The sequence below is a fragment of the Meleagris gallopavo genome, chromosome 14, assembly GCF_905368555.1.
Source record: "Meleagris gallopavo chromosome 14, MGAL_WU_HG_1.1, whole genome shotgun sequence".
Lineage (NCBI taxonomy): Eukaryota > Metazoa > Chordata > Aves > Galliformes > Phasianidae > Meleagris > Meleagris gallopavo.
In genome coordinates this window covers 17,561,827-17,587,224 of record NC_139417.1, presented here as the reverse complement: position 1 = coordinate 17,587,224, position 25,398 = coordinate 17,561,827, and positions in this window count along the sequence as shown.

Here is a 25,398-nt window from a genome sequence, read left to right as displayed (position 1 = left end):
ACACTTAACTTTACTGGTAAATCAAGACATATAGCAGAACTTATTTGATGTTACAGTAGCTAAGGGCAAAAGAAGCCTGTGCATCCTACAACTGGTATTTGTATTTTCACTTAGAGAACAGATTCTGAAGTCCACTTTCATTCATAAATCATGTCAAATTGCCACTGTCCTCCACAAAAGCTTTTTCCATTTAAGCAGTTCAAGCAGCTGCTGCAGGCTTTTACTCAAGTATGTGTTTACTCATGTGAGTAGCACCAGTTCCTAAATACTCCAGCTGCCTTTGTTGGGTAAAAGGCACTTGTTATATGAATAAGAGCTATAAACCAAGATCTTGTGCATACCTATCTTTTCCAAGGTACCAGCTTAATTTTAGCATATATGGTCTCATTCTTGATTTATAAACATATAATGAATCTAACTATAGTAAAGTATTCTTGTTTTGAAGGAGCAAGGTTAGTGGGGGATCCAGAACACTCTCTTTTATTTCCCTGGTCTTGTAATTATTTACCTTCAAATCAATCTTCACGTCATCTGAAACTTTTATAAGCCAATCATTACTGAAAATGATTAATAGCAGTAAGCAGATACCAGCCGAATACCAGCATCACACTTAATTATGATTTCTCTCTGATGACTCTGCTTCAGATCCATTAGCTTGCCCATTTTTAATAGATTTAACCTGTGCTTTATTGCTATTGAATAATTCTCAATTTTAATCAAAATATTCCCAGGACTCAGTCAAGTACTATGCAGAAGTCAGTGTGTGGGAGCTTCACAGCAACCAAGCTTGTAATGTTAGAGAGAAAAAAAAAAAAATCAGGCTTGTTTGACATGAGCTGCTTTGTATCACCATGTAGAATGACAATCGTATGTCCATCTTTGATTCTTCATCACTTGGATCTTTTGTCAGCTTTCACGCCATGCTTTGTCCAGGACTGAGGTCAGAATAACAGACTGAGAGGTACCAAGGTCGTCCCAGCTGCATATCTGGGGCAGTGGCACAACATAAATACTCTTCTAATTTGCTGGAATGTCTCTAGTATTGTATGCTGTATCAGAAATAAATGCTGCGCTAAGATAACCTCAACCAGCTAGGAAGGTCAACCTGCAGAGAAGACAACACGGCTCCAAATGTGGGATGCTTGTATTTATAAGTGCTGTTTAACATCCTCATTAGTTAATCCTAAGTGAAAAAAAAAGGAAGCTACTTACCACCTGAATTTTTTTGTCTGTATGTTCTCAGATTTTTCTCTTTTCCATCAATCTGATAATTTTCTCAGACCAGGGACCACCGTGTGCTCTCTCACTCAAAAATTAGCAAGCTCCGACTGCAGCTGCATGGGAAACAATGATGCACAGATCCTCAGTAAACACAACTGGAGGGTCGGGGTTCTGTTTAGCTGGGTGCTCAATCAATCAGTTCGAAAAGCAAATAATGAAGACTCATGAGATGCTCTTGAAAGTGAGTTAGAAGCCAAGAATTACTAACTAACAAAATCTCCGTAGATAATATAGCTGAGGAAGCTGTCAGGGTTTGGGGCAGATTGTGAAAAGAATGAAATAAAAGATTTCATCAGATAAATTATCTTTTGTGACTGTTTTTCCAGCTCCACTAGTAATCAGCAATAGAAAAAAAAAATAAAATTGGTTCCTTTGACATTTTCTCAGGTTGTGACAAGGGTTTAGTTAGGTATGTTGGAATAATTTCATGGCTTGATATTTCTACCGAGGTAAGACTCTCCTATCCTAATGATCTTTCCATTTGAAAATATTGCATTTGCAAGAAGCTGTGAAGTCATAGCTGAGACAAAGCTCAGCTTGAGAAGAAGAACAAAGCAGTCTGCAAGGCTGGGAAAGTCTAAAGGGGGAGATGCTACAACAGGTGTTGCATCTGGGGAAGCATTGATGTCTTCCTCATGGCTACCAGGAATAACATAAGGAGTAATTAGCTTAAACTATAAAGAGGAAGGTTTGGGTAAGACAGAAGGAAATTTTTTCTCAGTGTAATGTTGGTTAAGCACGGGAGGAGCATATGGAAGTTCTGAAACCATCATATCAAGAAGCTCTTGCAACTGATTCTACAACAGAAGCTATCAGCAATGATGAAGGTGGAGAAGAGAGGATAAATTAAGTGACCTCTGAAGGTGAACCCGAAGTCCCTTTCAGACCAATTGTTTGCAATTTCAACTTGCACTCCGAATGGATTGTTTTTTCAGGCCAAAAACTCTGAGAAACGAAACACAGAAGATTATTTGAGAGCTCAGAGACATTTATCACCAGCTACAAAAAAATGACATGTCGTAAAAAGTTAGTGAATATACTAAATATGTCATTATATTTATTATAACAATTAAAATAGCAGAAGCTTAATAACTAATGAACCTGGAGAGAACTTTGCTTTCAAATAAATTTGGTGATAAAGAATTATTTTTGACAACAGCATTTATCATGGGCTACCTAGTTCTGTTGTAGCTATTTGTTGTACTTAATAAACAATGATAAATATATCTCCTTGCAGGAGAGTAGCTTAAATGTGTATTGTGCAATATTCTTGAGAAATTGTAGCCAAGACTAATTAAATGATTCTAATTAAAATTGTGTAGATAGGAAGGAAATTAATGGCTTCATTTGTACTATTTGTTTATTTCATTGTCAAGTGTACTGGATATAATTGCAGCGCAAAGAAAATCAAAATTATTTTTTACTCTGTTGATTCCCTGTTACAACATTTACTCACAGGCTTCCTTTTCTCTATGTTTAGAGAGAAACAATGCTGGCAAAATGGAAAACCTCCACAAAGTTATTTTCTTGTTTGAAGCTGTTAGATGAAGAATACATTTATTGAACAAAATAAAGGTTAAGCTTCAATTAAGCATTCTAAATATATTTAGCGAGCTATTGAAAAGCCATAATGTCTCAACCCACATGCTTCACCAAAAATGATGAACAAAATAAACTGTAATAGAAGCAGGAGGAGTATTCAGATGGTATGCCTCCAACATGGGACTTAGAAAGGAAAGCAGTGTTACTCCTACTCTCTATTATACACAGTTTTTACCAGATGAAGTAGAAAAAAAATATCTTTGTTATGATATTATTTTTAACTAGAAACAGACTCCTCTATCAGAAGAGGAAGAACGCCTCATTCTTTTCATGGCTCTTGTTTATATTTCACTTGTTCACATCTGGGGCACCTCACATCCAGGGGATAATCATAGAATGGGCTGGGTTGAAAAGGACCACAATGATCATCTAGTTCCAACCCACCCCTGCTATGTGCAGGGTCACCAGGGCTGCCACATCCAGATTGGCTTTAATGATAAAGATCATACATAGACTCGGGCTTAGATGAGCTGCTTCACGTTTTGCTCTGTGTGCTCAGGGAGAGCTGGCTGAGACACGTGTGCATTACTTGTGCCTCACTGAGCAGCTTGGAGCAGACCCGTTGCTCCCCAGCTCACAGGCAACACCAGGGGAGCCTCCACGTTCACCCACCTCAGAGAGCTGTGCTCCTCAGCACTACTCAGGGAACTGCTAACGAATTTAATGGGTTTAAGGACAGGTAAAATGGCTTGAGAATTTTGTTCCAACTAAAAGACATAGAAAAGTTCTGAAGTTCACGAGCTGAAAATATGTTTATGTTTGGCTGGGTTGTGCTCATGAGATTTGTCTGACATGTCAACATTTTCTACAGAAAGCAGATGTTCTTTGTGAAAATTTCTGATTAATCAAAAATACACTTTCCTTTTTAAAATTACTTTCAGTCGAACAATTTTGACAACTGAACCGTAGCTAAATCCTTTATGCTGAATATAAAATCTGTCTTTATGGTTTTGTCTAAATGTGCTTCCGCAATGCCATACACAAACTAACTTTTACAGCCCTGATAAGTGGAAATATGTGGGAAATGAGAGTATATTTGAAAATTCTTCCATTAGAAACATTTGTTAAAGCTAGCTAGACTAATGGCTTATTTTCTGCCTAAATCAGAGAGATTAATCTACAGCCTTAAAATCAGAACAGTAAGAGCTCTACCGAAATGTAAGGTGTTGAGTAAGACAATTTTCTTCCAGGGTAGGAGACTAATCATCCTTCTCAGTGACTGTTTTTTATTCTCTCCTCTTTTTGGCATCTCAAAAATGCCAGTATGCTCTATGAAAACTCTGTTGCTCCTCGAGTCTTCACTGTGCTGTGGTTGTGTTCACAAGGCTTCAATCTGTTCCTGGGGCCCAGGATAGCTACCTTGGACTTGAAAACCAGAGAAAAGGAAATAGAAAAACAAAATATTTCTTCACTAAAAGAACGGCTGCAGCCCTTGCTCAGGTGTTGGGAGCTCTCTGTGAGGAGGTACCAGGTCATTTAATAACATAACTACTTAACCATGCCGTGCATGCAATGACCCTCCAGCAAAGCTGTTGTAGCAGTGCACTCCATACATCCCAGACCTCAACAGAAATGGTCACCTAGACACACTCATAGCCTTGTACAGTTTCCCGTTGGTGTTGGTAAGCTGGCTGTTTAATCATCAGTGTCATGTATTGGTGCAACCGCTGTGCTATCAGTAGCTGTGATGCTCTAAGGATATTAGTAGAGCAAGTTCAGTTCAGCAAAGACACTATTTTCTATTGGATCAGCTGACATAGCTGAAAGAAGAGCAGATAAGACTGTTATTCCTCATGTGACTGTTATTCCTCCTGGATGTGAAACAAAGGTCTTCTGTTTCTCATCAGGATCATCAGTGAGCTCCTATAAACTAGAGATAGCAAAGCAAAGCATAGGTAAGCTAAAATAGCAGAAGAAAAAAAAAAAAAGACAAAATGTAGAATAGATGCCTATGAAGGTGTGTAATGGTCCCTTCATAAAACATAAAAAAAGAATTGTCATCTCTTTCCTTACAACGTGATGCTCACGTGATAGAACCTACCAGATATAAGGTGAGTCATGTACTTTGAGTTATTTCTCAGGAAATACAAGAAAACTACCCCTGAAATTCTCAAGAGAAAGATCACTATTTTGTGTTACTAACTACTGAACACATCAGTAGAAAGAAGAATCTGATTTATCAAACCTGGTAAAGTTCTACTATCAATTAAAATTTTTGTGTTAAATAGTTTTATACTGGCATCAGAGCATAAGTTGATACTGTACACAGACAAAAGCTGTTTTCTACAAGGTGTGAGGAATCATTGCTCAATACCTATGGGAAGATCTCACTCCTTGTTTGTTGGGAGTAGCTGTGTTGATCTGCAGCACCAGGACATCAAGAGTCATGAAGGGCTTCCATAAGCTGCACAAAAGCTTTACAACAGGCACTTCCTAGGCTGACTGAAGAATTAGCAACTAATTCACTTGATAAAATGTTGTCCTCTTACTTGTTTGAACGCTGTCCAAAAATAAAATGGAATTTTATTTTTTTTTAATTATTATTTTTTGGCTTGCTTTATTAATCTACTTGCTACTCCCAGTTCTTCAAATAATATTTCACGCTATCCAGCTCCAGCCAGAGTAACTTTTGGAATGATCTGCTGAATACTCCTTCAAGCATTCATTATTCATCATTCAATATTGAAAGTGGTTGATTTGACACACAGGCCAAACGGGGACCTTAAAGAAGCCACAGACTTCTCTCTTCTGGAAGCCAGTCCTGAAAAACTTCACCACTCCTGTGTCTGTGTCTGTAGGGATCCAGCAGATGCTGTTAGGGTAACACAGCTAAGACTACTCTGAGCTTAACACAAACCCCAAATTCATCTATTTTAGAATGAAGATTTGTAAATAAATCTGCATGAGAGTATCTTACAAGAGGAAAAATCCCAAGTGTTTAGGAAACAGATTCTGATAACACAGAACTGAAGGGCCAATACACATGGTGGTAGGATTGCCTTCCTTTGACCTGACCAGGAGCTATTCTTTATTGTGCTGCCTTATTTTGTGAAGGGAATAAAAGAAGACCGGATTTCCTTAAGAGTGAAAGTTGCTTTTCCTGCCTTCCTTAAAAGCATCAGAGGTAACATTATTGGCTAGATGGCTGTAAAAAGAACAGCAGGGTTCAGATAAAAGGAGGAAACTTCCTTTGAATTGTCTCTCCCCCCTCCCCTTATTTCATAGCAATATTGCCTAGTAGAATGCTTTTTTCTTTTTCACTGGTACAGGATGACAGAAAATAGTATATTATAAATACAGCAATCTTTTCATTTTCCTATTGAGCAAGAGAAAATGGAAGGTAGGCAAAACCTGCAGAATTATTGAGCTCGTGACTCGAATGCAGGCTTCTGCATCGCTAACTGCATCTCTGGTGTGCGCCGCTCAGGAACGGGGCAGAGGAATTGCTGGGGAAACTGCTGTGCAGAAAAGTAGGAGGCTGCCTGGGTATTAAATAAGAGGAAAATCAATACAGTCCAAAGGTTGCCTCCAAGGAAACAAAACAATGTTTCTAAATATGTCTGTCTTGTTTCTTTATCCCTGCAAATGCTGATGGTTTAGCTGAGCCAGAAGATAGGGGTTAGCCCAACCAGCCTCTTGTTCCCATCACACGAGCAGGAGGTGATTGCGGCTGACTTGGCTGAATGGGTAGACAAGACATGAGTTACCAGGGCCTGGTGGATCTAAGGTGATCACCCATAGCCTGGGCATGGCCAGCCTCAACTGCGCCCACCAAGGAGTCAGTGACAGCATGGATGGGCTCAGGGCTTGATTTGCCACCTGGGAATGAAGTGTGATGGGAGGAAAGTGACTTGGGATTATTTTCTCTTTTCTAACGTTTAAATTTTACTAAAAATTGTCTAAATACAGATTCATGAAATCTTTCTTCACAGCTTGGCCTAAGGGCACATTTACATTTTTTTACTTAGATCATATTTATTCCTTTGTGTTGATGACCACCGAGGGTGAAAGTGTGAAGTTATTAAAGATATTGACAAAATGAATGCATAGGTACTTAAAGCAGCTTGGATCCCACTGTTCAAAACAGGCCTCTAGGCCTCTATTCATATGTAGTTCATACATCACACAAATTTTCATAAGGGTTTTTAATATGGATGGAATGCCACCTGATTACATAAATATGTTTTTTAATGGCTTAGTGATTCAGGGGAGACAAAAAGTCCTCTGACAAGTTCTGTGAGCTCTGAACTCACAGGGGTTTGCTGGTTTTGTGTATGTTTTTGTCAGTTTTTAATACAATGTTTCCCTAAAACCACTAGAGCATAATGGACTATAAAGAAGGAAATGCACTTTAAAAATTATTATTTGAAAGGGCAACCATCTAAAATAGACTGATAAAACAGAGATTTGTTAAATTTCATATAAAAGACCAAATTCATCTTTTTCAGTTTCATAAATACACAGCAAAAAGTGTTGGGTCACGATAGATAAAACATCCTACATGGAACAAAGACGATCATTAGTGGAGGTATAATCTTACAGTACTGTCTTTGATAATATATTTTGGTAAGCAATCGTTGTAACTAAGGATAAGTGCAATTTAGAACGAGTTAATTTTGCAGAGATTGTGCCATACCTTGTGGCTTTCTTGCAAAACTATTAACTTGTGTGAGTAACAGCTCTGGAGACAGGGACATTTGTTGTGACAACTGTTGAGTGCTAGCAGAAGCAAAATCTGTATAGTTCAAAAGTGCCTAAGTCTCTTTTGTAAGTTTTAACTGCATAATAATGCTGCTTTTTCTATGCCAGATAGTGCACCTCTGCAAACAGATGCTCTTTTATAGCCCTCGAGTTGCCTGGAGATGAGCTTTGTATACCTTTTGAAATTTCTAAGCAATTAACTCTTTCCTTCAAACCAAAACCTTTGAACAAGCAAATATTTTTGGTGCGTGAGCCAACAAATATAAATCAGTTCTCTTATCAATATGGCAGAGAGAGTGCAAGAGGTGAGAGAAATAGGTAAAGAGATGTTGGGGCATCCATATAGAAGATAGTTATTGTCCACTTTAGCTGGTAGGTTAATTACCACTGAAATTAGTGTATTAGTTTGGGGTGGTAGGAGTGGAAGGTTCTGATTAATGGATTAATAGCACTGAGTTATACGTTCATTAGATGCCTGCCTTCATGAGCGCCTGAAAGGACCCAATAAATCACGCCTAATCCTAAATGATTCAAGTCCCCCCATAGATCTGAGAGAAGTGAAATGCAAACTGGCTGTCAGGCCGGTGGGCACCCTGCAAGGTTCACCTTGTGTGGCACTTGGTAATCCAGATGCATTTCTGGCTGGCTCTACTGAACACGAGGTAGTGAGTAGGAAGCAAAGGTTATTTCTTTAGCTCCTTATATTAGCGGGACTGTGAGCTGACTAAACAGTCAGGTTTGTAAGGGTGTCTGTTAAATGGGCTGCCTTCTGTACAGCTGCACTGTCTTGATGTTTTCTCAAGAAAGCTGAGTTTTACTGGCAAGAGCGTGTCACACTTCTATATCTCACATTGATTCTCCATTAATCTGCATTTCCTTTAGCACTTTAAAGGGAAGTTACACAAAGCTATGCTGCGTCCTGATTAACACCTGAGTGCAGAAGCATTTTTGGCATGCTTGATTATTAATAGAACAAGTGTAGTTAATTGCACTGGTTGAATTGTCCCTGTCACTGATTAATGACTAAGTGCACTCCTTGTATTTTCAAGTTATCCTTAAACTGGAAAAGGAAAGCACAGAGAATCTCACTCTATGAAAGGACTTTTTTATGATAAAGACAACTGGTTGTAGAGAGAACATTTGATATCTTATTATAGCATTTAAACCATATAAAATTAAACAATTTTAGCCTTGGCTTTTGTTGCAGCCATAGCAATGTGTGACTGATGTAACAGGGTGGCATAAAGTGCTTTCTGAAAGATTTAATGCAGTGCTTCTGCTATGACTGAATTTAATCAAACTACATTTAAAACAACACAGTGCCAGTCATGAAAAACAAACGTAAAATGTAGCAATTAAAGTATTCTATATGATGCATTTATGCTACAGCTCCTTATGCAGCCTTCCTCCTTAACAGATTGGTATATTGGTATGTGGTAAAAACCATCATATCTTTTTGAATTTTAAATCTAGGGAAAAAAAGAGTGGGTAAGTTTCTCACAGTACTGCTGTTACTTTAAATCACCTTCATTCACATTTCCAACAATTGCCTTCACTTTTCAATGGTCTTTATACAACCCTGACAGAGGTAAGTACTTGTATTTCGAAAGGTGCAAAGAAATCAAAATAGCAATAGCAAAAACCCGAGTAAAGAGCACATAAGGCTGTGATGCAGGGTACTGGGTCTATAGAAAAAATACCATCTGCCAAATACCTTGATACATAATGGGAGTTACACTGAACGAAGGAAAATGCAGGCTAAAGCTAACACAATTATATTGAAGCCACAGAAACAACCAGAAAAGAAAGGTACCACTGACAAGGCATATAAGGTCCACATAATTCAAGATCCAGTGTTTACTGGCAGGAGAAAATGACCTCAGTGGCATACTTGCTAAATTTGATGGAAACATTTCACCTCACGGACAAAGTATCACTGGCATTCAGCAACAAAATCTTCTTTCTAAGCGATTGCTATTAAGTCTGCTGAGGAGCCATTGTTTGAAAGGCTTTGGCATTTCTCTCACTTCATTCATTTCAAATGATGGTCTTGCACAGCAATTATTACTGCATCATTATATATCTTGGCCTCTGCATAGCTGCCAGGGCAATCACTTAATCGATCAGGTGGCTGAAGCTACTGCATGTGGTCTCCACGTAGGCAGGTCTCTTCCAAGAACATACCACATCCTCCTAAGCTCGAGCTCCGCTGGGAGTGCACCTAATTTTTGCTCTTTTGAGGAATTACTCATCCAGCAGGGGATCCTTATTGCTGCAGTTCCTTTGGGAATGCAGGGTTATGGGAATCCAACGTGACTTTTGGCACAGACCTCAGCAAGAGGGTATCTGCCCTAGGACATACTCTAGTAGATGTTCTTTTTTGCTTTATATTGCCAGGAAATCACATTTTTTCTTCCTGTACGTTACAGTGCCTGGTGAATAAGGAGGACAAACCTGCTTTTCTGGCCAGCTCCTCGCCTATATAGAATCATAGAATTGCTCAGGTTGGAAAAGACCTTCAAGTCCAACCACAACCTAACCATACAGTCTTAACTCAAACAACCAACTGCTAAATCATGTCCCTGAGCACCACAGCCAAACGGTTTTTAATCACATCCAGGGATGGTGACTCAACCACCTCCCTGGGGAGCCTATTCCAGTGCTTTAACTTACTGTAAAGTTCTCCCTGATACCTAACTCAAACCTCTCCTGGCACAACTTGAGGCCATTTCCCCTGTAAATACTTTAAGTGAGAAAGTGAGGTCCAAAGCTTTTTAAAACACCTTTACCAAAATCAACTATCAAACCCTTTGAATGGTCCCAAATATAAATGTGCAAAACCATTAACACACACGATTGATCAGACCGAAATCTGAGGCTCCCCTTTCTCACAGATGGGATGCCCTTTTGAGCATTCCTGTGGTACTTCATGGATTTTGGTGCCTCAGCACTGTGTGGTATTATGCGAGCTGTGCAACTACACAGAAACTCAAAATAAATGTTAAATCTCAGCAGAGAATGACTCAGAGAGTGAATGTTGGAGGAAGTGGGTGGAGAAATACCAAGTTTCTACACAGTCAGTGGGCTTAGTCATTATCTAGCTGCTAAGAAGTTAAGCCATGGCAAAAGATGGAAAAAAAAAAAAAAAATAAAAATAAGCTTGTAAAGTGTCACCCTAGTGCCAACTCAGTGAAATAAAAAAATCAGACGTCTTGGTTTGAAGTGCAGGTGCAGAGAGCAGCAGAACAGAGGTTCTAAATGGACATCTCGTTAGATTAATGAGGCTAATCTTGTTGTGGATCTGGGCTGAATGAAGGGAGAAAAGTTGCACTCACTTCACACTTATCCTGAGGACAGAGAGTGACAAAAGGTTTGTCTTCATGTGGCAGTGACAAACTGGCCCAAGCTGGCAGCTAGCAACATCTCAATGGCAAATATAATTCTTACAGAAATGTCATTTCAAATTGAAGACAATTTCTGTTTGTACAAAAGAAAGAAAACTTCTGTAAAAAAAATTCTCAGCAGATGGGAGTCCAAAAAAACTCCTCGTTACTTTCTTCATACCTTTTTACTGGAAAATAAATCCATTGGTTTCTGACAGTGCTTGGTTGCTGTTTGCAGACAATGCTTGCAGCACAGATTCAAGGTAGATATACTTCCATTTTCATCTAGACAGCCCGATACCCATAGTTCAGGTCTTCCCTGCATAATTTCAATACTTTATACCATTTTCATGTAAGTGATGACAGAATACTTTATACAACATGAAGATATATATATATTTTAAATCTAAGAGCCGTTAAGATGTCACAAAAAAGATAGCAAGCTACGTTTTGCCTTTTATTGGCCATCTGCCATCACTGGGATTACAGTCAATAACAATCTGTCAAACAATTAACACAGATAATAAATAGCCACAATGTAACCTAACTTGCCAACCACTAGTAGCCACCAGTTGGAAATTAATGTCCTGAAGCTTTGGTACCGCACCTGACACCCAGCCAGATGGAACGAGAACATGGCATGAGAGATGAGAATTGATGAGGAGAAAGACATCAGCCTTAACACACGTTGAGACACAGAAAAGTCCTTTCTGCCAGGTACACGGATGTGGCCAGTATGGCTGTTGCATTGCCTTGCAAATGATGTAACACTGGAAGAACTGCTGTGATGCCGCTGCAAACCACTGCTCTCCATGTGGCTATGCTATGCATGGTGGAGCCTGAAAAGCTTCTGAGTTCTCTGCTTCTACTGAGGTTTTCCACTTAATCCTTTTAGCAAAGAGAAGAAAGGTGCAAAGTATTAACACAGCACATGGAATCTTTGAATAAGGCCTCCCAAATCCTGCAGAATTTGTATCTGATGTTGGGACCTGAAAGGGCCGCTGTAGCCACCCAGCTACTTCTTGAATAGCACAAGTTGCAGAGCTGCACCCAGCTATTCTTTCATCAATTCAATAACTTCAGTTATTGAACTGAAGTTCAATTCAGTGTGATGTGACCATTTGAGAAAATCAGCCATTTATCACTTACAAATTCTGGATTGATTTTTGAAATCTGTGTTATAATAACCCGGGTCTGTACATGTTCTGCTCCCTGCTGCTTACCAGGGCTCAGCTGGGAATGGCACATGCATGTCTACCTGTGAATAAGTCCATCATTAAAGGCACTGTGTGGAATAGACTTTATTTGGGCCAAACAAAAAAAATAACAAAATTGTTGATATTGCTGCTTTTCTCTAAGCTCTCTGTGGGGTTCTGAGATCTGAGAGAGCATAATTTCTCCATATCCATGCAAAGAGATCAGGGATTACTGTCAGGTCTTAAATTCATAAAGACTTCAGAATTCAGAAGAGGTGCTCAGAAAGAAAAGAGAGTTTGAGCAGGAAAGAAAAGCAGAGGGTTCTATTTTGCAAAGCAGACGTCTTCTTTAGTGCTAGGATCAGACAACACAGAGAAATTGTATGTAACAGTGCACTGGGAAAGGACTGTTTGTCTCTCATCTCTTTATGAAGCACTTAGGCTTCTCTTCAATTATCCAAATACATCACTGAATGCAGACAAAAAAAATCAGTGGCAAATTCAGTCTCCATGAAATGCTTTTTAATTCTTGACTCCTTGTTCCTGTATCCAAATGCAAGCAGCTGCGATTTGATGCTGAAAGGCCCCAGCGCTTTAGAAATTGATGGAAATGGGGAAGACAGCCATAGGAGCTGCTCCCTCCTGTGGAGCAGCTGTTGGCAGAAGCAGATCACTCCCCCCCACTCAGAACTGCAGCCATGGCACAGGGACCAGGGACTACTTTTATCATCAGCTCTGCATGATGGCCAAGGGACCCTATTGCCATGGGTGAGCATAGAGCTTGAGTTCCTTGGAAGGACCAGCACATCCAGGAGGATGCAGCAACAGATGGTAGAGAAAGTATAAGAGAAAATGCCAGTCACTGTGCTGCAGCAAAATGATTTATTCCACTACAAGAATTATGCAAAGTCATGCCTCTCAAAGCTGGGGCTGATACTGCCAGACTGGCATGGGGTTATCAATGCTTTAAGTTTTAAGGTTGGTTTTGCCTTGCAAAAGACTAGAATTAAATTGCGAGAGAAAGAAAAATTCAGATTCTGGAGCAGAGTTTCACAGCACAAGGCCAATCCTGGAAATTGCTCAGCTGAAACTCCAGGGACAGATAAATAGCAGCACACAAGGGCGTGGAGATGTGAATCCACAATGGCAGTACTCACGTGCTCTCCTGTATCCTCCTCCTTCAAAGCCCTGTGCTGCCTCTGGTCGTGTTTATTTGTTCCTGAAAACATCCATACAACAGAAGGGAACCACAGCATCTGCTCTGACCCAGCTCAGGTCCTGGCCCAGGCGAGTTCAGGTATCCTTCCTACCTGCAGCTCTTCCTTTGCTGCCATCTCAGCCTCCCTGCTGATGCCTCCTGCAGACGTCTCGCTTCATCTCTCACATCACTGAACATCCTCAGAGGACACTGTCCTGTGCTTATGCTTTTACTGTTTAGTTTCTGTGCCTAAGGGAACACTGCACTTGCTGAGCAGTCTGGCAGGGGAAACAGAAGCAACTCATTCGGCTAATAAGAAGCCAGAAAATGCAGATATGCAAGCAGCCACCTTCCATCTTTTAGTCCAGCCTATCTTACCACATTTCAGACTACACATGACTCCAAGTGAGACTGGTTTCAGGAAGGCTAACCAAGTATATTGAATGCAGGTTGTTTGTGTAAACACATTAATGCACCATTACTAATGTTAACCTGGATTTTACAGGTGCTGCTGAGCCTTATTTGAATAGCTTCCCTTCAGCAGAAATGTTCTCTGGCCCACACGGTGCATAAGCAGCAGATCCCACTTACTCAGGCTCACATCTGAACTGGGCTGACTGGAAGGAAGGCGAGGAAAAAACAATTCCTGTGAGTTGAAGTGAGGCACTGTGGTTTTTAATTCATTTTTCAGTTATTCTTTCCTCTTCCCCTCCCCTTTCTCTTTCCTTCCTGGGCAGCAGTTAATCAGCACCTTTGAGTATTCATTCCTTCTACTTCAGAAAATCTATAGAAAAGTAGAAGTACGAATGGAGGAGAATAATAAAAAGTAAAAGATATGACGTTGTCATACCTGTGCCCAGCAGCATAATTTATAATATATTCCTGCTCTTGTCAGTCACAAACTTGCAAATTTAGAAAGATGTGCACGTGGCAGAATTGGTGAGAATTTAACAAAAACATCTCCTCAAGACCTTGTCCTGTAGTCTTCCAAAATATTCTAGGCAGAGTTAATAGAAAGCAAAGGAAAGTTATATGCAGGCTCTCATAGCGTGGGTGGCTTGTTGGAAGGAGTGGAGGCAAATGCATACATACGTAGACATACACACAAGTGGTTGTGTAGTGGGAACTCTGACAGACCTCTGGGACAGGATGCGAAAGCAGGTGCAAGACTGAAAAAGTCTGGAATGCTGACTGGGGAGGATTTCAATTATTTTGACACTTACGAAATGAAATGGAATGAATTCACAGAAGATGTTTGTTCTTGGGAAAAGTCAAGAGCTGTCTCAGTGCTCAAAGTGTCAGACAAATGCCAGAAACTGCTCTGAAAGGAACAGAGACTCAGTTTCTAGGCCTTCTGAATGAAAAGATGTGACATTTCTTGTATCAGCTGTGACGTTTGGTGGTAAGGTGGGCCAAAAAACCCCACTGGTGAATGGGAAGATTTCCATGATTTGGAATGGAGTACCTAAAAAAGCAACTTTTGCCCTCACATCAGGAAGACAAACATTATTACTACCTATTTGCTAGAACAGCTCCTAAATAAACAGTTTTTCTTTGGATTATTTAAAATAAGTTCGTTTAGAAACACAAGCAGAGAGTCTGGGACTGCATTGCATCAGCTTTCCTGAATGAAAAATATGGATGTTCACCAATGTCTTTGCAATTCAGGGAACAGTCAATGCAATGACACTTCTCAAAGGACAGTGTGAACTGACAGAGCACTGAAGCTCAGGTTCTGTCTAGGAGCAGCTATGAAAATGACTAAGCTAAAAGGTAAGACTTAGACATTAAGTAAGAACAAGTTTTAGGTGGTCAAACATATAAATTCACTAAAGAAATGACTGCCTGAAGACTGGAAAATAGGTAGCTAACCCCAATGCTTAGGAAAAGTCCTGAGTTCCTAGGTGCATGTTTAAAAAAAAGAAAGATCAAAAAACTTTGCATCATTTTATAGAGAAAGTTCACTGAAACCTCTTTGAAGATCAAATAGAAAAAAGTACAGAGGAAAGTGTACAGAATTAAACACAGTCAACAAGATTGCAGAAAAGAAAGGTCAGGCCTCAGTAAGTTTTGCAAATTCTTCAAAAGCATGAATTGCCCTAGGGGTTGCAAGGACCAAATGTTCAGGTTTTCATAAAGACATTACCAAAGGCATATCCTGGGAGTATATGTCTAAAGTGTGAAACTATAGAGTCAGAAAAATTTTAAGCAGATGCCATTTTACAGTGCTTTCCTCTAAACTGGGGGAAGAAGTAGTCACTGCCTTCAGCAGACTGACAAATGGCAAGAGACATGGAAGTGGGAAGCGGAACTCTCCAAAGCCTAAACAAATATAGTAGCAAACAAATATCTTAGCAGTGCACAGTGTGTTCTTCTAGACTTTAGAAAAATCAGTGGATTCAGTTTTTAATGGAGTTTGATAGGCTGTGGGATTTGGTATAAAGACCTATGGCCCTCTATTGATCATGAGCACAGCGATCAATGTTTATCATATAGAAACTCAGAGCCGTGATTTCATTCATTTTTTTTTTTTTTCCCTTGTAGATTGGATTGTGGCAACAACAAATTCTAATTACATTATAGCCTGAAACAAAATTGGATCATGCCAAGTACATGGTCACAGAATCACAGGAACACAGGGGTTGGAAGGAACCTCAAGAGATCATCGAGTCCAACCCCTGCTAAAGCAGGTTCCCTACAGTAGGTCACACAGGCAGGTATCCAAATGGGAGTGAGTATCTCCACAGAATGAGACTCCACCAGCAATCTGGGCAAACTGTCCCAGTGCTCCATCACCCTTATCATAAAGAAGCTCTTCCACGTGTTAGTACAGAACGCCCTCTGTTCAAGTTTTAGGCCATTGCTCCTTGACCTATCACGACACACCACCAAGAAGAGCCTCATACATTTTCTTCCCACCTCTCTTTAGATAAACATTTATCAGATCCCCTCTCAGTCTTTTTTTCCCCAGGCTGAACAGACTCAGGTTACTCAGCCTTTCAATAAAAACTTTCAAATTAAAACAACAGATTTTTTTTTTTTTAGTTTTTTAACTGAGTGTTGGGTGGGATGTTTCAACAACTTTAAAAGCAGTTTTTCCAGATCAGGAAGATTTTTACATGTCTGTGCCCTCCCCCCCGCTCCATCAGGTAGAGAATTTTGATGAATTGGCACTTCTATTTAAATAAAAAACATGTTGGTGAATTCTCAATCTGTTCCGTACAAAAAAATCACAAAAGCATGGGTGGTAGTCATGGCATCTGTTATTAGAGCCTAGCCTTTGACAGACATTTGTTCATAGATTTCTAGACATATGTAGAAATGTTGAGTTGATCAAATGCAGGAGGAATAAACCCAATAGAATCTAAAAGAATGAATGCTAGACTCTAAGATGAAAATATGTTCCACACCAAGAAACTGCAGAAATTTAGGGGTTGACAATGCTTCCATTTTGTCTGACAACTTTCTCCCCACTGACATCTGGGTGAGGAATTTCATTGATCCATGGCACATACCCCTGAGCCAGCAGAGAAATGGCCCAGCTGGTCCTTAGACATCTGTTGCCACGTGCTCTGGCTTGCAGGGTCACTATGAGCTCCTTAAAGATTTTGCAGAAGGCAAGCAGTGGTGTTTGTCACGGCATGGACACAGTGGGCACTGAGAGGTGGGTGGGAAGGGTAAGGATTTTGGGGGTTGAAGATGGTCTTTCACATGCTAAATCACCACTCGACTGAGGTCAACAGAGTAAGGAATAGAAAGACACTTTCAGAACATTAAAATAGTGAATGCTGAGATTCACAGATGGCAACACTAAGTGAGAAAATCTCAAATAATGATGTGCTCCTTAAAGACAGACTAAAGAACATTTAATTATCATAATAAAACAGATCATTGGACAAAAAGAAGTCTTTATCTAAAAAAGACTCTCATTTATGTTTCAAATATCTCCAGTGCAAATACTTTTCTTCGTAGAAAGAAGTGCAGATATAATTTTGAGAATCATTTCCAAGCCATTTGCAGTTGGAGAAGCATCACTTCAAAAGATCCCAGTGGGTGACCTCTTAACCTGGCTTTTTCTTATGAGAAATAAAATAAAGCTTGCAAAATAAAACTTGCCAACAAAGTCCCCAGGGAGCAGGAACTGGGAAGAAATGAACATTGAGAAGTGCAGTGGATCAGCCCAAGAACACGGCTGTCTCCTCATTGACCTGAGCTCCCTGGGGCTTTGCTGCTGCCCTGACCAGAGCGAGCTCACTGCCTTTCTCCCTTTGCCTTGTAGATCAGTGTGGGAAAGTAAAGAGGAATCCTATTTGCAGAGCTCAAATTCGTGCCCTCACATGTAAAGGAAGCAGACTGTGTCCCATTTACTCCAAGGGGTGAGTGCTAGGAGGAATGGAAAGCACTGGCTCTGGTTTATGGGCACCCATAAATGATCTGCCAACCTGCCCAGCCCAAGCATCACCAGCACATTTATCTTAGAGCACAGATGTAGTAGTTTCCTGTCTGCACTGTGTTATGCCCCACAGGAGATGGAAGGAGAGGAGTCGGCCACAGAGCAGCTATTTACACATAGGCCTTTGGGCCAACAACAAGGTGCTGTTTTCCTGTACTTCTGGCCCCACTGCCCACTCCTTGGGGCTTTGCAGCCTTGCGTGCAGGGGGATGAACAGCAGCAGGGCAGCCATCTTACCAAGGGCTGCAGTCATCTCCAGTTCTGCACGGGGCCATCACGTGGCCCTCGGGATGTGGGTGCTTCACACCCAGCACAAGCCAGAAACAAGGCTAACCTGTACATCACACCTCTACCCTCAAAATTCCCGTGGGAGCATTACTGTCATTACAGAAGCAGCACAGTTTCTTTCACCACTCTCAACCTCTCCAACTCAGCCAGCAGCAGGCAGTTTTGCCACATTGTCCTCAAGATGACTGGAAGCAGATGGAGGGGGGCACAGAGTCGCCTTCATCTTCCATCTGGCACTGCCTACTTTTAGCTCCACACCTCCCTAGGAGGATTTCTGGTCTCCTGCTCAGCACTGCTTGCTGTACTGGAGCCATACGTGTGGACTGCGGCCCCAAGCGCCGCAATGCATCATGCCCTGCATGCGGCCCAGCCCTGAAAATTTCCAGACCTTCTATGGAAATTTTTATGTTAAAAATAAAAGCAGGTGATGTATTGAAGACTGCCACACGTGCTGTATTTATGCAGCACATAAAAAGTTATAGGAATTTTTGGTAGCTTTAATAAAATATATTTGAATACATGTGATTGTGGTGCAGTATTAGACAATAAAAATCTTCTCAGAGGTAGAATCCTGCAGAAAAGAATACTCTCTTTTTGGCTACTATAAATGCAGGACTACTGCATTAGAGTGTGCCATAAGCAAAGAGCTCATCCAGTTTAGACAAACACATACATATTTTTACAAATACTCTCATCAACTTAAATTCACAATAACAGGATGGGATGCATAGCTTGCATTCAGCAAACTACATTGGTCTCGTAAGGCCAGATTTTACTTCACTACTGCAGTGTGAGTGTATTCTTTTGAACAAACTTTTAGTGAGGACAGCTTAAAACTCATTATTTACTTACTGCTTTATTTACCTATTTATAAACTTTTTTTGAAAAACTTTATGTTGATTAGTGCTTGCTGAAGGTGGCTTCTTATTAAGGGTAAATGGTGATAAAAGCATGCAAGCTTTTGTACTTTTTTTTTCCATGGTCTACTGGAAACTCAGACGATGAGAACAGAGAAAATAACAGAAACACATGGGTAGAAACAGCAATCCTTCAGGAGCAAACCCAGAGATACTTCCTTATGAAGTCATTTACAGTTCAGAACATCAGGAACAAGGGAAAAAAAAAAAAAAAAACAGCAAAAAAACAGTCCCTCAGTCATAAAATATGTAAAGACCTTTTGAAACGATCTCAGAAACAACAAAAAGCTCTAGCTGTAACTCTTGAGATGTTTATGAACAAGACTGTATGACAAGATTGACTACGCTAGCAGGCAACCTGATCTGATGACCTGCAAAGGGCTTCCCAGCCTTGTGACCTGTGTTACTGCCTTTATTGATTATCTGCAGCTAGTAATAGGTTTAAATTTTGATTACCACAGTGTTTGACACATGTGGTACTCGTATTGTATTTCTATAGACTAATTAACTTGTGCAGTTCTTCAAGGAGACAAATGGACAGGACCAAAACCTTTTCTGCTTATATGGGTGAAGAAGACTGTGTATGCTACTCTGTTTTTCCCAATTGAAGTAATTATTCTAGATACAGAGGATGCAGTTGGTGCCACAAAAAAAAGCAGAACGTTCATGAAATCTGGATTCAAAGTTTGATTTGGCTTTCAGAGTCTTTGTCAGCACTCAATTTCTTACAAAGTTCAGATTCAGAATCCTTTTTTAGATGGAGTTTTGTTATTTTTGCATAGTTTTGATAGTGATAGTTCCACTTCTGCATATCAAAATAGTTTCAGAGTGGTGTCATCCCACTGATTTAACAGACTGTAGGTTAATTTTAGCTTAGGTGCTCATTAATAAGAAAAAAAAGAAAAAAATACAGTTTAACTTGATCTTCCATAACACCGAAGCAGAGTTAGGTACACAGACTCAAGTGTCCATTTGCAGGCTATCACTGCAGCACATTTCCACCATAAGGAGCGTAGCTTCTGTGATTCCTTGCTGCCCCAGACACACAAATACATCACCCAGACCTTCCTTTTATAAAACCACATTGCCCTAATCTGGAAAGCAGCAACGAACACCATGCAGCAAATGCTCCCCTTCACTTTCCCAGGGTCACCCAAATGCTATGGCACCTCCACAGCAGAAGCTTTGCAGGAGCCTGACTTGGTTTTGCAGAAGAAGTCGGCATGCCTCCACACATTCTCCAGCTCACAGCCACCTTTGTTAGCAGGGGATGAACCTACTCTTTTCTCAAGCTTTTTAAATATAGAAATAACGTGTTAGTCTTGCCTAAAAGAAGAAAACTAAAGAAAAAGAGGACAGGCTTTGACTTAGAGAACTTCAAAGTGTGAAATTGTGCTCTCAGCTAAAATATGACATAAGCCTTAAATTTTTCCAAAAGTTGCATGGTGCTTTGGTTGTGTTAGCCCAAACAGGCCCACCAAGATTTGGATGGAAAAGTCTCCTAGATAAAGAAAAAAGGACAGTGTCTCTGGACAGTTCTCTGGAGGGCCTTTCTCCTCATTAAAAACATTAATCCACTTTCAATATCATGAGTTAGAAAATTATGTTTTGTCTAAGTATGCAAAGCGCTGCCCACGTTGCAGAAGATTTCAGTTTAACTTAAGAGCTGTTCAAGTTTTTAATAGCACAAATATATGTAGTAACATTCGATTCTTACTGACAATTCTTGTACATTTGTCAGTTCTTGGCCAAGGCCTAGTGCTTGGCTTTATGGTAGAGCTTTCTCTCATGGGAAAGACCACACAGCACCTCCCACCATTGAAAAAGGAGTCTGAACAGATCTCTTTTGAAATAAGGAAGATTTACACCCATTTTCTTTTTCCCTGCATTGAAGCTACATGAGAAATCTCACAAAGATCTGAGGTTTCCTCAGTGCAACTTATCCTTTTGTTGCAAACTCCTCCTTTGTCACAGAGAGGCGTTCGTGAACAATGGTGAACATCTTGATTCAGCTCATTTGGAGGAACCCAATTAATTTCCCATGTTAGGGTTTTTGTTTTGATTTTTTTCTTTTAATACAAGGGTAACACAGATTTCAAAGAGCCCATCTCGCTGAACCACGCCTGCAGGTTCCAAAGCTTTTTTTTCCTGTGTGGGAGAGGGAAGGGGAGATGAGAAGCTGCCAAGCTGCATTGTCCACCATGGTCCAGACAGAGCAAGGCTACAAGTGATCACCCTATGATTCGTCTAGGATCAAGACAAATGAACCCGGAGTACCCCTGAAGACTGAAACAAATGGTGCCAGATGATGATTGCTAGACGTGCCGGGAAGTGAAAAGAAATTGAACTTCGTTATATGATCGTTTCTAATGCACGTAAGCGATGTTATGCGACGGCTGGTTGGGCGACCCAGAAATGAAGAGGGATTGAGGGAACTCTTGCTGACGGCGAGTGAGGGGATCTGGGCTGAGCAATGTCAGACAACAACTGCTTAGTGGATATTTGGGGAATGAAGATGAACAACGTCAGAGGGAAACTGCTGAGGAGATGTAAGTCAAACAAAGATAAATAATATCCCAGGATTATTACAGAGACTATGTGGGGGAATGAAGATTAATAAAGTCGGTCTGCTGCCGAGCAGATATTAGACAAACAAAGCTGAGTAGAGCAAGATAGGAAAGATATACGGCACAAATGATGCCTACAAAAGATTCTTTTAAGTTGGGTAAAGAAAAGAACAACTAATCTTCTCTCACTACAAACAGATTTTTGTTTTCTCCCCCTCTTATTTTCTGCACAGATTTCCACTTTGCTCCTAAAATCTGCTAATTTTGATAATTTCCTTTCTCATTTGCACATTTGCCCTCAGATATTTACATATTGCCATATTTGGCCAGGGAAAGACCTGAAGTTTGGGTGTAGATCCTTCTCCCTCTGTAGTGTCACTGTATTACAACCATTATGGAACAAAACCTCTCTGATGTGATCAAGGGTGAAATTTGGCTCAATTAGCTTTGGATAGAAGTAATAAACACCAGGAGATACTTGGAGAGAGAGAAATGCAAAATAATGGTACCTTCTTAGAGGAAAAAACAGAGAAGTTAATTACTATAATTACAGATGGCTCCAAAACAACTTATTGGAATTACATGGCCCATCATTGAGACTGGAGTCACCAGCCCCTTCCAATCTCAGGAACAATTATACCACTACTTGCGGGTTTTCAGGGTAAAAAGGAAATCTGGCATCCTAAAAAAAAATAAAAATAAAAATGAAAAATAAAAAAAAGAGGAAGTCATGTTCAGTAGATGTGAATTACACAAAAAAATTACAAAGTTGTTAATGATGAATAGATTCTACCTTTGTCCTAAAATTATATAAACAGTAAACAAAAGCCTTTCTTGTTGCATTTTCTCAATACAGAAGCATGTTTCCTAATTAACTCCATTATAACTGTCTCCCTCTTTCCATAATATAAAATGGCCATGGTAGTTTCACTGAAACACTTGGAATTACTCAAAACTTAACTTATTGCCTAGCACGAGGATTCACGTGCACTGTGTCTATGAGATCAAAACGTAGTTCAAACTATATTTCTGCACTGTAATCAGAGAAAGTTAATGTGTTTTCATTAAATCTTTAGTGTCAGACTGTGAAATGACTGAGATAATAAAATGCATGAAAAAAGACTTGCACTGTTATGTGAACTGTTTTTTTTTTTTTTTTTAAGGTTAGGAAACTTACTGGGAGATTTGTGGATGAAATATGAGTTTTCTTGCTGTATACTTGTTCACTTAACCAAGGTTGGCTTTGATAGGTCTGCAAAGCCTGTTAATTCAAATATTAGCTACTGACACAAGCTTATGGGGCAGGACACTTGGCTGGTTAACCTCCTCCTATTAGCAGTATGTAAAAATATATTATTTTCTTTGTAAATAAGTGATGTGTGTTTGCTATATTCTACCAGCACTGGAGACATGACATATCAAGAATCATCTTTCCTGTTCTTACTGAGTCCACATGAATTCAGAAGAAGCATGAGATTATAAGGTCCCAGACTTTAGGCTTTAGAATTTAGTCTGAATGAATCTGTGCTAAACAGCCCAGACAGAACATGCAGTTCTATTGTGCAGACTAGATTAAACTGAAACCAGAAATAGCTGTATTAATCGTGTATGGGCAAGAGGAAATATCTGCTATGTGCATGTCAGAATTTGTCAACAATACGAGGTCAGGACAGAAAATGATTCAATTATATATAATCAGATGTCATGTACTGAACTCTTAAATTTAACAACCAGAAAGAGGACTATAAATGGCGTACAAAATAACGGAGGGTTCTTACTGGCTGCCCAAATGGGTGACTTTGGGTTTGCCAGGTAATTTCATCTGTTATTTAAGGAAGGGCTCTGAATTGCAAGGTTTCTCACCACAGTATGCCATTCTGAGAGTAAGTGCATGGCTTAGTTTAGAGATTTTTGGGATAGAAGAGCTTATTATCATCATCTAATCTGACCTTCCACTGAACAAGGGGAAACACTCCACCTTAAGAGAAGAACATGGTTTGTACTCTTATAGATCATCATCACTGTGTTTCTTTTTGGACTTAATTGGTCAGTATTTGCTGCAGGAAAATAGTTCAAAGAATAGAAATTAGAAAATAATGAAGAGAGGCCATAAGGCTTGTACCACAGTGGGATGAATGCTGTAAATGAAGGATAATCGAATATGGGATCTAGGTGAGGTCAAAACTACATGGAGTTCACATTTACCTTAACAATACAAACTTGTTGAGATAATCAGTAGTTGCCCTGGAGCCTTCCTTGCAATTAGCTTTTCAAAGCAGAACAAGGACCGCCCCCCATAATATATGTACAGATTCAAAGATGTCTTCGAACAGGAAGTGAATTAATATGAAAGAATACAGATTGGGGATTGCAGGCGAACTGAATGCAGAGTTTCTCATACATTCATTCCAAATAATATTTTCCTTAGAATCTATTCTGAGATTCTATCAGCAATGTAGAATGCAGCTTTATACCATGAATTCCATCACTCTTTGGGATAAAACAAACTTCCAAATTTCTCTTCCCAGCAAGTACAGACTTCAAATCTTTTCCCTCCATTCTCTGTCTTGTAAGATTACCCAAAAGGCATGCATATCCACACTCCCAAAGAGGGAGTGAAGAAAAGCTTTAATCTTGGCCTAATTAAAAGGAGTCATCCTTGCCAAGGCTGTTTTTCATTTTCTCATTGTTACACTATTTATCTCTTAAGGACTTTCCTTTTCTTCCTCAGCACAGCTGAAGTTTGTGTAAGATGAACTTTTGAACTTCTGTTTCATAAAAAATAAAGAAGCTTAAGATATTCTCAGCTTCACTACAGGGAAGATGAGATGCTTGTCTCAGCGCTACATGACCTACCCAGAGAGAGCCTCAGCAATGTTTCTGCCCTATACAAAACAAAGAAGTAAAAGAAAGCAAGACAGGTTCAGGATGCAGTGGTTGAAATAAGATGGATGAAAATCCATTAAAATGAAAATGTCTTTTGGAGTTGCTGCCAATTCCTAATGATAAAAAGAAGTTCACAATTGGGCCAACAAAGATTATTCTGTTCTCTTTCTTATCTTGCTATTCTGCAGACTCCTAAAAAAACCAAACCACGCCAAACCTCAACCCTCCAAAAGCAAACAGCAGCAAAATTTGACCTTGAATAAGCTAGGAGATGTGGTCTGTTCTTTTAGAAAAATGATTCGCCGTGCACATGTGAGAAATATTTCATTGCACATCTCTGAAAATGAGAAGTATCTTCTGCAAACAAACCTGCAGTTATCAACAAGGGGAAGGAACACAATGCTGTTGGATAAAGGAAAGGTCTACACTAAGATCTTGAACTGCAAGAGGCAAGTTACACTCACTTAGTCCAGTTATTATAATCTATGTATAAGCTTATCATGAGAACAAAATCCATGTAATTGTTGATGTTATCATGGAAAGAGAAAGCCATTTGTTACACAAAGACGGAAGGAGAATGGATGCATTCAGATGGAGCTGAGAGTCAGTTATGTGGAGACTTTATCTTCTGATCTTAAAGAATAGCTGAGGACAAAACTGTAATAGCCAGCACACTGAGTACCTATAGGAAAACACAGTCATATACACACAGGGAAGTATGTTGTGCTCACATTACTTTTTCTTTATTTCTTCCATCAGGATCCAGTCATTCTAAACCGTAACATCTAAGACATATTAAAGACATTTAATACAATATATAAAAAATGGGCGCACACAACTGCTTTGGACATTTTAGGCCCAAAACAACCCGAGGAAATACTATGGCTGAATGCTCTTGAAGGATGATTTCAGTGTGAGAACAGATT